General features: G+C 40.1%; 1 long non-coding RNA gene across 1 annotated transcript; it reads left to right on the forward strand.

Annotated features, from left to right (window-relative positions):
• Positions 1–12,484: 12,484 nt before the first annotated feature.
• LOC139340520 (uncharacterized) lies at positions 12,485–14,728 on the forward strand. The gene is made up of 3 exons (XR_011602952.1): positions 12,485–12,769; positions 13,240–13,360; positions 14,517–14,728. It is a non-coding gene; the product is annotated as an uncharacterized lncRNA (long non-coding RNA).
• Positions 14,729–17,003: the final 2,275 nt, after the last annotated feature.

Consider the following 17,003-nt stretch of genomic DNA (forward strand, 5'->3'; position numbering starts at 1 on the left):
CAACCATTATTCCTTGACCTCTGAATAGTCACCGTTGGGCTATCATGTCCAAAGCAGCCTTGGGTTTGCTGAGAAGCATCAGAAAACCATTGATTTTGAAGGGAGTTTGAGGATCAGTATGTTTGTTAAATGTCACCTCTGTTATGACAGAGGTTCAGTTTTGTCACAGATATAAAAAAAACACCAAAATGACATTGACTGTCTGTGCATATTTTACTTATTAAGTATAAAGATAATGTTTACATTATTGTAAACAAAAATTCTAATAAAAAGCTAAAGCTTGTATATTGAGTTGACTTGAGTTGTGGAGGCACCTATGAGTGCTCGTCCAAACTGCAGCTAGGAAGGTTTGAACAGCAAATACTGTGTACAAACTTGATTGATTAAAAACTGAATCACTTGAAGTTTACCTTGGCTAAATCCTCCAGCTAAGAAAATGCAGTGCTTTCAGTCATTTGGCTGCATTATGGTTATAAGTTATTTGCCTGTAGGTGTAATGAAAGTTACTATATATTTGTATATTTTGTTGCCATTGCAATATTAAGCAAATATTCATGTTGGATATTTCCTTAAAATAAAGTTTCTTAACTTTAAATTGTAGTTTTGTGTATTATTGTTGATTATTATCTTTAAAAAACATAAATACATCAGCTCAGGAATGAAGCAAAATCTAAAATCCAATCCAGTATCTGTGCTTTTTTCAATTTCCTCCACGAGCTAATCAGCAAAGTGCTCATAGAACAAAGTCACAACATGAATATATACAGAGTGGTTTAAATTTGACTGTGTCAACTGAATTAAAGTCAGTTTCTGTCATTCATTTTTATTGTGAAATAGTAGTTGTAACGTATAAAGGCTCAACAAAAATGTTTTCTAAAACATATAATACACAGATAACAAATGAAGCCAAGTTCTGTTTTCTCAAAACAGACTGATTGAAGCATGTAATTTGCAGATTTGCCCATCTGTAAATCTACACTTTAGATATGTATGAGTCAATAAATTTCAAACATTTTTGATATATAGCAGCAGCAGACCCTTTCAGCTTTGCTCTAGCTCCACCACCAGTCCAATATTCTACTACTACTGTGGTGTTGAAGTTTAACATTGATGATTTTGATTATACTTTGCTTGTGACCTCAGAAACAGTGAAGTGTTGCAGGTGTGGAGCTGAGCGGTGTTTGATTCATTCATACCCGAGAGAGCTCGTGAGAGCCGGTAAGCTGCTTCTCCACTAAAGCTGTTGCCTGCCAGAGCTGACACACAGGATTTACAGGAGGAAAGCAGTGATGAATGAAGTCATGGAAGGTCTAGGCAGAAAACTACAACTCAGTTGGAAAATGTTCGTCACACCGCGACTTGTGGTGTAGTCAGTGATGTCTGATGAGGAAGTCATGACTGATGACAAAGTTTCCAATGTGACAATCAAAAGGAAAAATCAAGAAACCAAATCAAACAAGCTACAAAACTGTCAAAGACAAACCTGACATGTTATTCTTCTTAATCAGAGGACAGTTTAATGAATGCAAAGGAAAGCGAAAGTGATCGAACTGGAAACACACAGGTGGATGTGGGGAGTTTACTCCGTCAACATAATCCGGTCATTTTTACAAGACCCAAAAGGCACGAGACTCGTTCAAGCTCAGGATTTCTTCCCAGATTAAAAGTTTTTCCTGGACTCAGTCAGACTTTTCATGAACAACACATAGAGCACAGACCAACCAGCCTTCACTGAAGACAGATGTTGTCTCAAAAAACTGATCCAAAAAGTTGTCACTAAATCTTGTTTAAGTACAGTTTTATCATTAACATGTGTGATATAAAGCTGGGATCTTTAAACTTTAATGGGGCCAGTGAGGATGTTCGGAAATTAAATGTTATTTTTCCACAGGAAACACACAGCAAATCTGAGAATGAACCTGCATGGAGGAGGGAATGCAATGGAAAGGTTTTCTTGTCTTTTTTTTAAACCACCCCCTCAAAAATATATTAAATTCCATCCATTATCTATACCGCCTATCCCTTTCGGGGTTGCGGGGGGCTGGAGCCTATCCCAGCTACAATGGGCGAGAGGCGGGGTACACCCTGAACCGGTCGCCAGCCGATTGCAGGGCCACATGCAAAGACAGACAAACATTCACACTCACACTCACACCTACGGACAATTTAGAGTCATCAATTAACCTAATGAGCATGTTTTTGGTCTGTGGGAGGAAGCCGGAGTACCCGGAGAGAACCCACGCATGCACGGGAAGAACATGCAAACTTCACACAGAAAGGCCCCGCCTGACCCGGGGATCGAACCGGCAACCTCCTTGCTGTGAGGCACGCGCACTACCTGCTGCGCCACCGTGCAGCCCATATATTAAATTATTCAGCATAATTACAATTAAACAAAAGAAGGCAAACATACAGTAAATACAATGGCTAGCCTTGGTAGATTTTACATCAGGCCAATGTACAGTACTACAAAGTTTGATACACCAAGAAGGAATACTCAGGAATTTCCTGTACAGCTTTCTTGTGCAGTTTTCTCTTTTTGGTAAAAATATACATGTAAAATGCAGCACCGCCTATTGGTATTTCAGTGTGGCCTTGCTTTTTCTTAATGTTTTTGAAAATGCAAATTTTACAAATAGTTACACAAAGACTAAATCGGAATACACTTCAGTGGTGGGTTATAGGGAAGGGTGAAACAAAATAACTGTGCCAACAGTGTGAGAGGAGAGAGCTCTGGAGAGAGAAATAGAGGAGCTGCAAAATTTACTCCGTGGGTAGAAAGAGAACACAGACTTTTGCTGCTCAAAGGCCTCTGGTTTGCTCTCTGTTCTCTTTCTTCCATTTTTCTCCAGTCTCAAACAAAAACAAAAGGACAAAAAACACAAATGCATTCCCTGCAGTCTCACACTGATCAGCTTCTGCAGCTTCTGCAATCTGCAGAGATTTGCACATGTGCAGTTGCATTCTATGAAGACCTCTTCAAGATGGAGTTCGAGGAGAGACCAGAGGTAGTGCAGTTGTTTTGGTTCCCATGGAGGCCAATAAAGTTGGATGCAATGACCTCCACCAATGAAATGCATGCAGCTTTGCAGAGCCAGGAGAGTGGTGACGCTCCAGGCACTGATGGTCTTCCTGCAGACATCTGCATGGTTTTCTGGCCTGTGATTGGCAAGGATTTGCTGATTGTTCTCAGAGTCTTAATAATTGACCATTACCTTTGAGCTGCAGGAGAGTGATCCTCAGCCTTCTCCAAGAAAAACGCTGAAGAAATGGCTGCCAGTATGTTTTACATCCTCGGAATGCCTGCTGGCCAGGATTCAGTTATTGGTAGATTTCCTCTGGGACCATCCCCACTGGGTCCCAGCATGCTGTTCCTGCCAAAGGAGGAAGGAGGACAGGGCAGCAGCGACTTCAGTTCATCCAGAGCTTTAAAAACTGTTTTACTACAATCGCATCAAATATCAATCCAACAACATTAGTGAACAACATCCCACTGCTGAGCCCCGATGTCCAAATAACAATAGATTCCATTTGTACAGACAGATTTTGGAGCCTGTGCAGAAGACAGATTATTATAAATATACAACTGCCTTCCTCTGTTAGGAAGACTCTGCCTCCCCCTCACCTTCCTTGTGTCTCTCTGTGTTTTCCCTTTCCTCTTGTATCTTGTGAGTCCCCCCCCCTGTTTGTGTGTGTGTGTGTGTGTGTGTGTGTGTGTGTGTGTGTCTGGACTGGGCAGTTCCTCCTTTGCCATGACTCATCTACACCTGATCCTTCCTTTGCCTGATTCCTGACAATCAGCCATCACAGCTGCAGCCAGTCCTCTAATCAAAACCCACAGGATAAATACCCAGTTCTCCTCACCAGTCTTTGCCAGATTGTTGTACTAGCCATCCACACATCACATCTTGGCCATGAGAAGCTCTTAGTGTTTTGTTTCTTGCTCAAGTACTGAATTATTTTCTTCTTGTGACTAATACTGTGCTCTCCTAGTGTGTCTGCCTGCTCAAGTCTGCCCAGCTACAGACCACCTGTCCTCTACCTGTCCTCCAGCTGATTCTACTCACCTGTCTGCCCGCTAAATCGTGGATCTGTATGGATTGTCTCCCCAGTGAACAGTATTCCTTTTGTTACAATAAATCTTTTTTAATCATATCCACCTGAAGCTATGTTCTGCATTTGGAGTCTTTTTTCACTTTTTCTTAATTAAGAAAAAGTGAAAAAAGACTCTAAGACTATTATTATTATTATTATTTGTGGCGCACAGATGACCAATAGCAGCAGAGTTGTCATCCAATCACATGATCGCTCACTCATGTGATTGGAGTTGCTATCCAATCACATGATGGTTTCCTTTTAAAATGCCTGTGGAATCATCCAATGGTTGTTTGTGAAGTCAGCAGGCCAGCCTGAGTAGATCAACGTCTGTAGCATTCATGTGCTAATTAGAGCTATTTGCACCTTCGATTAACCACGCCTCCCGACGACAGATGGTTCGTTTCCGACGATATTCGGAGCCAGCGAAGTTCCCCGTAAACTTGCCATAAATCGCCGAAAATCAACGAACTTCACGGGGATTTACTGGTTGAAAATGTGGTTTTTCATGCAGTGTAACATCCTCTGTATAGCCTCACTATTAACCAATTAATCAGTGAAAACTCAATTCAAATAGATCTATGGACATTGTGGTGGGTGCAACAAACAATATCAAGCTGCAGAAATTTAATGACTGCCAGTTTAACATTAGAATAAAACACCATCACAGCAGACAGATGCACATAGTTCATAGTTCATAAGCAATGTAGCAAACATGGAGGATCCACCATGGGTATTTTAGCATTTATCCAGACCTGTCACCCACCATCATCTTGGGTGTATTACATCAATCATTAATTCAGGTAAATGCAACTTTTTGAAAAACTATTTTAATGGTAGAACATAAAGGTTTGTAATATGTCAGTTCCTAACTGCAGGGAGGAATGGACAGTTAGCATTAAGACTGGTCAGCAGCAATGATATGAATCTATTTGAAGAAACATAGGCTAGTGGCTGACACAGACATGTTGATCGGAGCTGACTTTCTTTTTCTCACTGAATGATAATGAACCAAAAAGAAATATTGGTTTCAACTGACATATTCGTGCTTTCCCGAATAACATATTTGGATTTGGATGAATCCCTACTGGTGAGTGTGCAATATTCCTTCATGAATTTGACGAGAGGTTTTCAGGACCTGAAAAGTAAAAGAACTGAACATATTTGCTATGCAAAACAGCACATCCAGCCATCGCATTAGAGGTCAGTATCATATATGTATGTGTTCAGCAATTTATTTTAGCTCTGGAAGGATGTTGTAAAAATTTAAATGGTCCTTGATAGGAAAAATGTTCCCCACTCCTCTAACACATGATGAAAATGCCAGTGGCAGCATGTATACACAGAAAAACAGGGGGGCAATGATGGGGCCATGGGGAACACCACTCATTTTGGGCCACAGAGGAGGAGGCTTCACCAACCACTGTTAAGAAACTTCATTTTGGTAAGTAAGATTTGAACCAGTCTAGGCCAGTATCCTCAATGCTAATCCACTTTTCAAGGTGATCCAATAGAATAAAATGTTAAACTGATTAACTGATTTAATCCTGAGATGAAATCGAGAAGATTTTAAATTCAACAATCTCCAGAATCAGCTCCAAGTGAAAGATTTTAAATTTAATCAGGGCAATTTTGGTGCTATGACAGAAGCCTGGTTGAAAATTGTCAAAGACATTATGATTAATCATATCACAATTTAGAAATGTGTCTACATTTTTTTAAATCCAGAGGGTCAATGCTGGGATTTTTAAGGGGCAAAACTGCATGTTTAAACAGGAGGGAAGATAGCCAGTGGACAGAGAGCTATTTACAATAGATAGATTCATGGGACCAACATCCCTCTGAAAATTGCCGGGAAATACTTCTAAAGGACTCGATGAAGGCTTTAATTTTACACAGGTGGAGTTTGAATTCATGTCATGACAGAAATTATGAAAATGACTCGGGTTATATCAGTGTGTTGTTATGATATTGGAGCAATAGGAGGACCTGCTTCTGTCACTGTTTTTTGTTAAGTGGACATTAGTTCTTTCATAATTTCAGTACATTAGGGAACTTTTCCATTTCCATTCTGCTTGTCTGCTTTTTACTTTTTATCTTTGGTATTGTTATTTAGCCAAGGTGTGAAGTGTGTTGCTTTGACTGATCCGATTTTTGTACTTTACAGGTACAGTTGAACTTTACTAGTACTGCAGCTATTCAGTAAATCATCTGTACATATTCGGTTTTTGGATATTACAAGGTGCAGAGGTGAAACCCTTATGAAAGTTGTCAGAGGAGGTTGTATTAAGGACACAAGAAGAAACATGATTAGACACAGTGGGAGCAGGAGGTGGAAATGGGGCTTTCAAAATAATACCTTTGTGGTCAGAAACACATGAATTCATAGTTAAAGAGGGATCAGGTAGAACTGCTACTGGCTAATAGCCAGCCAATATTTGGGACCCTAATCTGCTTGCACTTGTACACAAGAAATTTACTGAGCACATTCATGTTCCCTTGAAGATAAACCACATTGACATACATTGACCTCAGGACCTTTCTATGAGTGCTACATTCTGGAAGAACTTTACATTTTTTTGCCACTCTATTAGTATATCAAAATTGTCAATGTGTTGTTTGTTTCATTCGTTCAATTCATTTGTTTAATGCAGTACAACACTTCAGACTCTAGAGACTGCTAGTGGGTCTTTTCAGAAGAGTCCTAAAATGCTACCCACAGGTGACCCACATTTCAAGTGAAAGCCCAATATGAACCCCAGAAAAATAAACCAGAGAGCGTGGCAGATGCACACTAACAAATTGTGAGCAAGAGAAAAATAGATAAGTTTTCAGTTTGCTTTTGATTATCAGGCAGTTGGTTCTAGAGAACAGCACCAAAATGTGTGTTTGTGAGGGGTGCTGCATTCTTTAACGAGCTGGAGCCTTTCTATTTTTTGTCTGGGTTATCAAGTAAAGAGGATTGCTGTAGTTTCTAACTTGTTTGAGATAAAAGTATTAACCGCTTTCTTAGAATGAGCGTGAGATATAAATAATTTAAATCCTGATATATTTTTTCTGCCCTGCAATCGACTGGCGACCAGTCCAGGGTGTACCCCACCTCTCACCTGTTGACAGCTGGGATAGGCTCCAGCCCCCCTGCAACCCCAAAAAGGGATGGTCTTGTATAGAAAATGGATGGATGGATGGATGGATGGATGGATGGATGGATGGATGGATGGATGGATGGATATATTTTTTCAGCTGATAAAAGTTGCCCTAGTTATGTTACTGACTTGCTGGCTCTATTCCAGTCACAGAGACTCTCTGTGTAAGTGCATTTCCTGTCTGTGGTTTTTAGGACATACCACAAGTATGTCAACCTTAGGGTCAGGATTCTGACTGAACACCAGTCAGAACAAACAGCCACACTTGAAAAGCTGGCTCTCACAGAGATGTGATGTTATTTCAACATGGATATAATGGTGCACATTAACACAGTCTCACAACACACATTCATAGTGTCAGTTGTTCGCATGAAACATGACAGAGCAACAGAGAGTTCAAACCCTGGCTCCCATCTCTCCTCCAGTGGGTGTGAATGCCAGATTGTCGTCAGAAAGAAAAAGGTTGGACAAAGCTCCCTCATTCACATGTTGGAAAGATGTGGTAGGAGGGTTCTCTGAAGATGTCTGATGATCCAAAATGCACTTCTTTTTTTTTTTTTTATTAAGTGATGCAATACAGGACAAAACACGTGACATGAGACATGTGACATGACAGAAGCATCCAAATAACACAGTGAAGACACGGCAAAACAAAAAACAACAAACAAAACAGAGACGGGCAGGCACCAGTGGAGTATTTTCACATTGTATGTTGAGGGTGTTGAAGGGCAGTGTGAGTTTGTGTGTGCGTGCGTATATGCATTGCTTTTGTTTCATTATGATTTGACTGGCTTTGTGGCATAAGTGTGTGGAAGTGTGCGTGTGTTGAGAGATAGAAGATGAGAGATGGCTTGAAAGTAGTTGTGGTGGGGAAATGTACAAAGGAAAAATTTACGAAGGGGTTGGGCTAAACAATTGAAAAATTAAATTAACATTGAGATAAATAAATAATAGTAAATAAACAACGGGGCAACCCCCCTCCGTCTTAAACTAAATGCACTTCTGAAGAAGCAGACTGGCAGGTTTATCATGATTCAACTGTTAAACAAATTTTGGATATCCACAAATGAAAATCTCAGCTTGTTTCTAGGACTGAGTTCATCAGAAGAGAATAAAATAAAACCTATATCTATAACAGGAGTTCTAAAACATATCGTTCAGATGCCTGCATCTGTTTTTTTGTTTCAAGGTCAGAGACCAGGGAAGAACAGAGCCTTGCTAGCTTTCTTGGATTATAATCGTATATATTATATGCATTAGAAATTGCCCTCATGATTTTGTGCTATATTTTGTTTGTTTTTTTTGTGTGTGGCTGTGTGTGTTGTTGTTTGTCTGCAGCTCACTGTTATTGCTGCATATCTTGCTAGGACACAGTTTTTATCTCTGTGATTAGGTCCCTGAGCACTGCTAAGTGTTGTGGGCTAAAACAAACCCTTAAGGAAACAAGCAAGATGATTTTGCTGTAAGGTCCATGTTAAAATTGTTTTATTTGACTTGCCTTATGATAGAAAGTTGACAAAGTAGTTGTGCCCCAACACTGAAAAAGTAAAAATAAAAAAGTAACCCAGTGTTTTTGACAGAAGGACACTGGATAAGCTCTTCATCCCATTTTATCTTAAAGCAGATAAAACTTAAACTTCGGACCAATCAGAGAGCAGAAATCAGGCTAATGCTGACTGTGTCTGTGGTTTTTCTTCTGCCATACACGTACGCACAAAGATTTCACAGAAGCAAAACCTCTGAAAAACAGGATGTGAAGTAACACTGCTGGGAGTTTGTTTTCCTTCAAAGAAACTTTATGCTGATAAAGATAATGGTCAAAAGCGTGAGTGGTTGCATAAATGACATTAAATCAAGATTTCTTTTCTAAAAGCTTGTCGCAATTCAGTTTCTTCAAAGAAAGTACAGACAACCACAAATACAAAAGACACATTTTCCTGCTTATCCCACTTACTAATGATATTCATTCATTCATATTCATAACTTGACTGCAGAATTAGAATGTTCTTTTCATGCCAAGTGAGGGAAAATGTGACAAGATGGAAGACATTGGTCTTTTACAAGCTTTGGCGTGATACTGGGTTGAATAAGGTGTCACATTAAAATGTTCAGAACAGTTAAAATGAGCTCCATTGTAGCCGTGAAAAAGCTGCACCAACTTGCAACTTAGAGTTTTACATTGTGCTGTTGTTACCTTTACTTGAGAACCTGAATACCTCTTCTACCACTGGCTCCCAACCAGGAGAGTGTTTCTGAAAAGAGATACTGCTGCAGTGTTTTTCAAATTTCACTTTTCAGAGCTTTGACCAACAGACAACCAGCGTGGTTTTTCAGCAGTGCTCGGTCAGTCATCGAATGCACATTTGGGGTTCTCAAAATGCATTTTAGATGTCTGGACTGGACAGGTGGTTCATTAACATACAGCCCTCAGAGTGTCGGTGCATTCTTCGTGGCATGTTGCGTTTTACACAACATGGCTGTAAGACGTGAATGTCAGTATGAACTCACGGAGGACACATTAAGGGACTTAAGACAGAGAGAGGCCGAACTGCATGTGCCGTAGATATGGCCATTGCGAGCCTGGACCTCCCGGACCAGAATGTCAGTCTCCTCTTGGGAGAAGTTTGGGCGTCGGACACTTTTGTGCACGGGCTCAGTCATCCTCGAAACTTGCCATGCGCCTCACCAGCGGTGTTTTTAAAGATGAGGCGAGGAGCTGGTGCGATTGGTGAAGATTGGACTCGGCTGTGTCAAACCCACTCCACGCCTTCTCCCCTCCCTCCTTCCAAGTTTCGCCGCTGCGTGGGACTGAGATGACAAGGGGGAGTAGTTGCTGGCTGTCTGTCCAGTAATCAACACTAAATCCATAGACACTAAATTGAGAGAGTGAACCCCCCCCCCCCCCCCCCAAAAAAAAAAAAAAAAAAAAACATATGTGGGGAAAAACTGGAAGAACCCCCAGGAAGCACAACAGAGAACGGATCCTTCTCCCAGGATGTGGACAGACATGCAATCGATGTCATGTGTACAGAATAGACCAACATAAAAATGACAGTATGGACAATCAGAACAACAAAAGTCACCTCTGACTGTTACGTTTTTTAACCAAGAACAGAATCTTTCCCTAACCTTGATCAAGTTCTGTAAATGTCTATATAACAGAAAAAATGTTGACTCCTTGTGAGAATACATTGTATTGCAAGAGAGAATATTGAAATTGTTGTCAGTACTGATATACAGTATTCTCTTCATCCATCCATCCATCCATCCATCCATCCATCCATCCATCCATCCATCCATCCATCCATTTTCTCCCACTTATCTGGGGCCGGGGTGCAGGGGGAGCAGTCTGAGCAGAGACGCCCAGACTTCCCTCTCCCCGGACACTTCCCCCAGCTCTTCTGGGGGGATCCCGAGGCGTTCCCAGGCCAGCCAAGTAACATAGTCACCCCAGCGTGTCCTGGGTCTTCCCCGGGGCCTCCTTCCGGTGGGACATGCCTGGAACCCCTCCCTAGGGAGGCGTCCAGGGGGCATCTGATAGAGATGCCCGAGCCACCTCAGCTGACTCCTCTCTATGTGGAGGAGCAGCGACTCTACTCTGAGCTCCTCCCGGGTGACAGAGCTCCTCTGCCTATCTCTAAGGGAGCGCCCTGCCACCCTGCGGAGGAAACTCATTTCAGCTGCTTGTATCCAGGACCTTGTTCTTTCGGTCATGACCCAAAGTTCATGACCATAGGTGAGGGTAGGAACCACGACAGACCGGTACCGCATTACTGGGGCCGCTGCACCGATCCGCCTGTCAATCTCACGCTCCATCCTTCCCTCACTCGTGAACAGGATCCCAAGATACTTAAACTCCTCCACTTGAGGCAGGAACTCTCCCCCAACCTGAAGGGAGCAAGCCACCTTTTTCCGGTCGAGGTCCATGGCCTCGGACTTGGAGGTGCTGACTCTCATCCCAGCTGCTTCACACTCGGCTGCGAACTGCCCCAGTGCATGCTGAAGGTCCTGGCTCGAGGAAGCCAACAAGACAACATCATCCGCAAAAAGCAGAGACGAAATCTGGCAGCTCCTGAACCGAACCCCCTCCGGCCCCTGGCTGCTCCTAGAAATTCTGTCCATAAAAATGATGAACAGAACTGGTGACAAAGGGCAGCCCTGCCAGAGTCCAACATGCACCGGGAACAGGTCCAACTTACTGCCGACAATGTGGACCAAGCTCCTGCTCCGGTTGTACAGGGACTGTAAAGCCCTCAATAGAGGGCCTCCAACCCCATACTCCCGGAGCACCTCCCACAGAATGACGCGAGGGACATGGTCGAATGCCTTCTTTAAGTCCACAAAGCACATGGTTGGGCAAACTCCCATGAACCCTCAAGCACCCTGTGGAGGGTATAGAGCTGGTCCAGTGTTCCACGGCCAAGACGAAAACCGCATTGTATTCTCTTCATGTTAATAGAAAACATAATCAAGGGGGCATTATGTTTCTTTCAATTTGTATTTGCTGTTTCAAAATTGGTGATATTTAGACATAATTTCTAGGAGACGGGGTTGCTGGTTGAGGGGCCTGATGTAAAAATAATATATTACACTTGATGAGGGCTGCAATTAACAATCATTTTGCTTATCAATTAAAATGCTGATTATTTTTTCAGTTAAACATTTGCAAGGTAGCGTCTTGAGATCACTCCTTTAGACTAAACTCCATGACACAACCTCAAAATATTAAATGTAAAGTAATCAAAGACAAAGAAAACTGGACCTATTACAATGTTACCTACATGATGAATCGATTATTAAAATATTTGCAGGTTCAATTACTTTTGATCATTTAATCCATCAACTGAATAATCGTTGCAACTCTAGAAAATGTTTTCTTTTTTAATTATTTTACTTGGCTTTTTGGTCCAAGGATGTTCTAAAATACACCCTGCAGTCTCATCACGTTTGACGGTGAAAGTCAGGATCCATGGTGTTGGATATTGTTGGTGCCTTTTATAATGATGAGCTAATTATAGGTATTCAACTCAGTTTTTTTTCCCCAAAGACCCACATATAATTTGGTGTACTCTGATAAAAAAATTCAAACACCAAATATATAATATTTCCATTGTACAGGAAGTGGTGTCATTTACACTTCTTTCTGATTAGTAATAAAAGAAGAAAATGCACTGCATTGCATGACAGGAAAATGTCCACCCACACAAACTGCAGAAACAACAGCAGTTTGAGTAACCGTTGATAACTGGAGATAGAGGCATGACACAATGAAGTGCAGGCACCATATAAACACAGATTTTGGTTAGATCAGCATGTAGCTCAACCTCAAAAGTTACCTTTTCCTGTTGCTGAGCATCAGAACGAGCTGTTCGTGATTGTGATGGTGGTTTTCTCCGCTGTCTTTGTTTTCTATTCCAGTTTTTACCACAGTGCAAGACAGAGCAGAAACGCTGAGATGACAGCTTGCAGCTTCGACATCTTTATCATCTTTACAGTTTATCTGGGCTTCATCCTCCACCCAAGCCATGGTAGGACATTTAACCATCTAATGTCTGTAGGAATTTACATGGTCCTTTTTTCCATTTCAACTTCTTATTCAACTGTATTAGAATAAAATAATAACAATATGATGAATAGCAGTAATTCACCGAAAGATCCAATGAAACTGCAGTTTCGTTATAGGAGCTGAGCTGTTTCCACAATTGTTGTTGAAAAAGAATTTGAAGTCATATAGCAGTGACATTCAGTATATTAACATACTGAATGAAGTAGAGGTCCTGACACTGTTCAGCCTGTTCAAAGAAAAGGGAAAAGAATTGTAGACTGAAAACACTGACCTCCCTTTGATTTCTTCAACAGGCTGATTTCACTTCTTAAATGATACCTGTAATGATTCTCTGATGAAAATTAATAAACAAAAGAAAACCTAGTTAGATGTTAATGTTTACGATTGATTAAGTGTTTTCCAAGGCTAGCTAATGCCATTGTCATTCATCAGGTTTTGAGGTGATTCAGCCACAGAATCGGACTGTGAGCTTCGGAGGGTTCGCTTCTATCAGCTGTGAACACACCGCAAATGTCACATCTGTTGAAGATGTTCAGCTCAGTGGCATATCACTGTATGTATTCTGGCTTCATTAAGGTAGTGGTATCTGTGTGGCGGCAGGATGAGGGCTGATGCTTTTCCAATTTGAAGTGCATGCTGCTTTTTATTGTATTTATACAATTTGAGCTTTTTTTGTACCAATGTCTATGATTCTCATCTCATTTCACTGTACTTCCTTTCTTCTAGCATGAGTGTTTTGTCTTTCTGTGCATAAACATATCACAAGAACAGTAATTATTATTGTCCTCAATCGCAGCATAAAATGCTTTAACAGTCCTATTGAGAGGTCAATGGGATAAATGTTTATGCCTGTATTTGTGAGGGTTTTCTGACCAGCTGCCAACACCAATAACAGATTTGTGTTGCACCACCTTAACTGCATGAGAGGACTTCAGCCAACTAAATTACCAAACATGTGCAAGAACAAAACAAAACAAAACAAACCATAACAAACCTGTAAATATTCTCATTCAACAACAAACAAAACAAAACAAAACAAAACAAAACAAAACAAAACAAAACAAAAATACTTCTCTGTGACTGTGTTATCAACAATACAGTGTTAGCAGCATCTAAACGTTCATTTTAGATTAATTAATGAATGGAGATCAGAAGATTGATGCCACTCTCCTGTCAGTGCTTAGCTAATCCTATGCATCAGCAGTGGTGGAGGAGGTACTCTTCCACCACTTCCACCTTTACTTAAGTAAAAGTAGAAATCCTTTGGTCTAAAAACTATTCCATTACAAAGTAAAAGTCCTGAATTCCAAATCTTACTTAACGGAAACGAAAGAAGTAATACTAGCAAAATATAACATGTAAAAATATCAAAAGTATTCATTATGCAGAAAGACTCCTTGTCGTTGTGTGGTGTAATGTGGAGCCAGTTTTAGATACTTTTTATACTTTTGGGTAGATTAGTAGTATAGTAATGCATATTTCATGCATTTCATATGTTTTTTATGTAAAAAGTAACTTGTAAGTTTAAGTGTTAAATAAATGTAGTTGAGCTTAAAGTGAAATATTTCCCCCTGAAATGTAATGACATAGAAGTATGAAGTAGTAGCATAGAACAGAAATACTCAAGTAAAGTACAAGTATGCCAAGATTGTACTCTTGTACCTTGCTGGTCGACGTACTCTATCTAACACATCTTTGTTCAATCTCAGAACGGACAAACCTGGGCGAACGCTGCTCTGCCAGAAGGGAATGAAAGACTGTAAGAACATTATCATGCATCAAGAGAATCCCAACAAGTGCCTTTTTATCATACTCAACATTGGGCCAGAGGCCCTGAACATGAAATATCAGTGTGAGTTCACAGTGAAAAAAGATGATCTCGATTACACCCAGACAGGAACACCAACCACACTACTGCCAGGTAGGTTTAACCCTTTGGAAGATTTGCAGTGCCTTAGTTAATGAAGAAATAAAGCCAATAGGATTTATGTGGTTATATATCTTCAATTTCTATAAAGTTAGTGTCTTACTTAGCTGAAAATCACTGAAAAACATTTCACGTTTCATGTTTAATACTCTGGCACAAAAATTCTCAAAGTTTGAAACCACATTTTCAGGGGCTTCAGTATCTATTTGTTGTTTATCTTGTTTGTCCATTCACTTACTGGCTATAATATGAAATTGAGAATTCTCTCAGGTCACTGCTGGTGTTGTTGAAATCCAACTGGGAACTGTGCTTGAGTTTGTGCAAAAGCTAAAGCTGTGTTTGTCAGACAGTGACCCTGCATTTGTGTGTAAAGTAGTTTAAATATGAAGTAGTCTTACTATGTTTTGATTAGGTGAAAAGGAGGCAGTTTGCACCCCTCCTCCTCCTCCTCCTCCTCCTCCTCCTTCTCCTCCTCAGTCTCATCAGCTCAGGTGGATTCTGATTGGTCTGCTGGCTCTGATGTTCCTGTATGGCTGTGTCATCACCTCCTTCTACATCAGACTAAGGGTGACTTTCTGTTGTTTTATTGTTTTTTTGACAGTGGTGCAATGTAACTATTTTACTTAAGTATTGTACTTAAGTCTAAATTCAAGGTATTTGTACTTTACTTGAGTATTTCCATTTAATGCAATTTTATGCTTCTCACTCAAATACCTCCCAGAGGTAAATGTTGTCATTTTTTACTTCACTGCATTTGTTGGGCAACTTTAGTGACTAGTTACTTTTCCGATTATAATTTTTCATACCCTTCCTGTCTACAGTATCTCCAAACTTACTGATTTTTATGACAATTTTTTTTTCTGATGAACTGAAGCATTCCTTTTCAGAAAACTTAAACTGAACAAACTATTAAAAAAAAAAAAACCCTTGGATTAGATGGAAAATGTGTTGTCTCAAATCTAAAAATAAGTCGTTTTTCTGAGCTCAGTTTTTACAGAAACGTAGTTCTACCAGGATAGTTGACACTACAAACATGATGATCTTACAGAAAATGATTACACTATTTTTATGTTTCGATTACACTGTCCAACAGTATAGAAAGTAAATTTGCTCAACCTTAAACATCTACAGTGGTAAAATACAGCACACACAGTGCAGCAGTAAAATTAATCCAGAAATCAGATGGAACAGTCAAACACTGACAATACTTTTACTATTTTACATACTTTACTTACTTTTACTTAAGTTAGGTTTTGGATGTAGGTCTTTTACTCATACTCGCACTATTTTCACAGTGTGGTATTAGTACCTTTCAGTCAAAGATTTGAATACTTCCTCCTCCACTGCTGACAGCCTCTCTTACTTGTCAAATGTCTTGGCTCCCTGACATTTCATTGTTCACCTCCTGCAGCTCATTGGCACTTACCATATAGCAACAACTCTCTCCAGATGTCCTTGATCATTGCTAATGTTGGATGTTATAAGTTTAATTTACGTGTCTGAAAAGTCTATGAATAATTTCAGTGCAATAGCACAAGGGCAATGCACTAAGACGTTTTGGTAAAACAAGGCTTCATCATTGCCTAATTTAAAAGTAAAACTTTATAAAGTTCTCATAGGTCATTTCTAAACTCTGCCACTTTATCACTGTTTATTTGTTTGTTTTTTCTCTTTTCACTGTGGTTTGTTTTGAAAGCTTCATCTATGGCAGCTTGAACTAGTAGCTTTTTGTCGTTTGTGACAAAATTTTTTAGAAATCTTCCATGACTTTGTCTGAAATCAGAGGTACAGAAAAGCACTGGTTGTCTGCAACATTGAACTTTGGAAAAAACACATCTCCAGTAGTATTGGAGGGTGGCTTTTACTCTTTGAGCTACACATGGTTAAGAAAAGAAAACCCTAAGATATGTGTTATTTTTCTGTTTCTGTGTTTCAGGTTAACAACAGAGATCCCAAGAACTGCACCTATGTAGTAATGAGGAAGGCTCCTCTGCCAAGGAATCCACCTCTTGACATTTATTGTGGGTAGCTCATTTATCTTTCCTCACATCAACATCATGTTGAATATAAAGACAGAGAAAACCTTTGCCCTTTTATCTCTGTCACTTTTCATCAGAGCTGAAAACCATTGTAGTTCTGAAGATAATCAGCAGGGGGAGACAAAGACTGTCTAAAGTGAACATGCTGTCTGCTACTGTACATCTGCTCCTTTCTGTGTTTTACAATTGTATGCAATATGGCACCTTGATATTATCCATTATATATTATA

Source organism: Chaetodon trifascialis, chromosome 12, assembly GCF_039877785.1.
Source record: "Chaetodon trifascialis isolate fChaTrf1 chromosome 12, fChaTrf1.hap1, whole genome shotgun sequence".
In the NCBI taxonomy this organism is placed as follows: Eukaryota; Metazoa; Chordata; class Actinopteri; order Chaetodontiformes; family Chaetodontidae; genus Chaetodon; species Chaetodon trifascialis.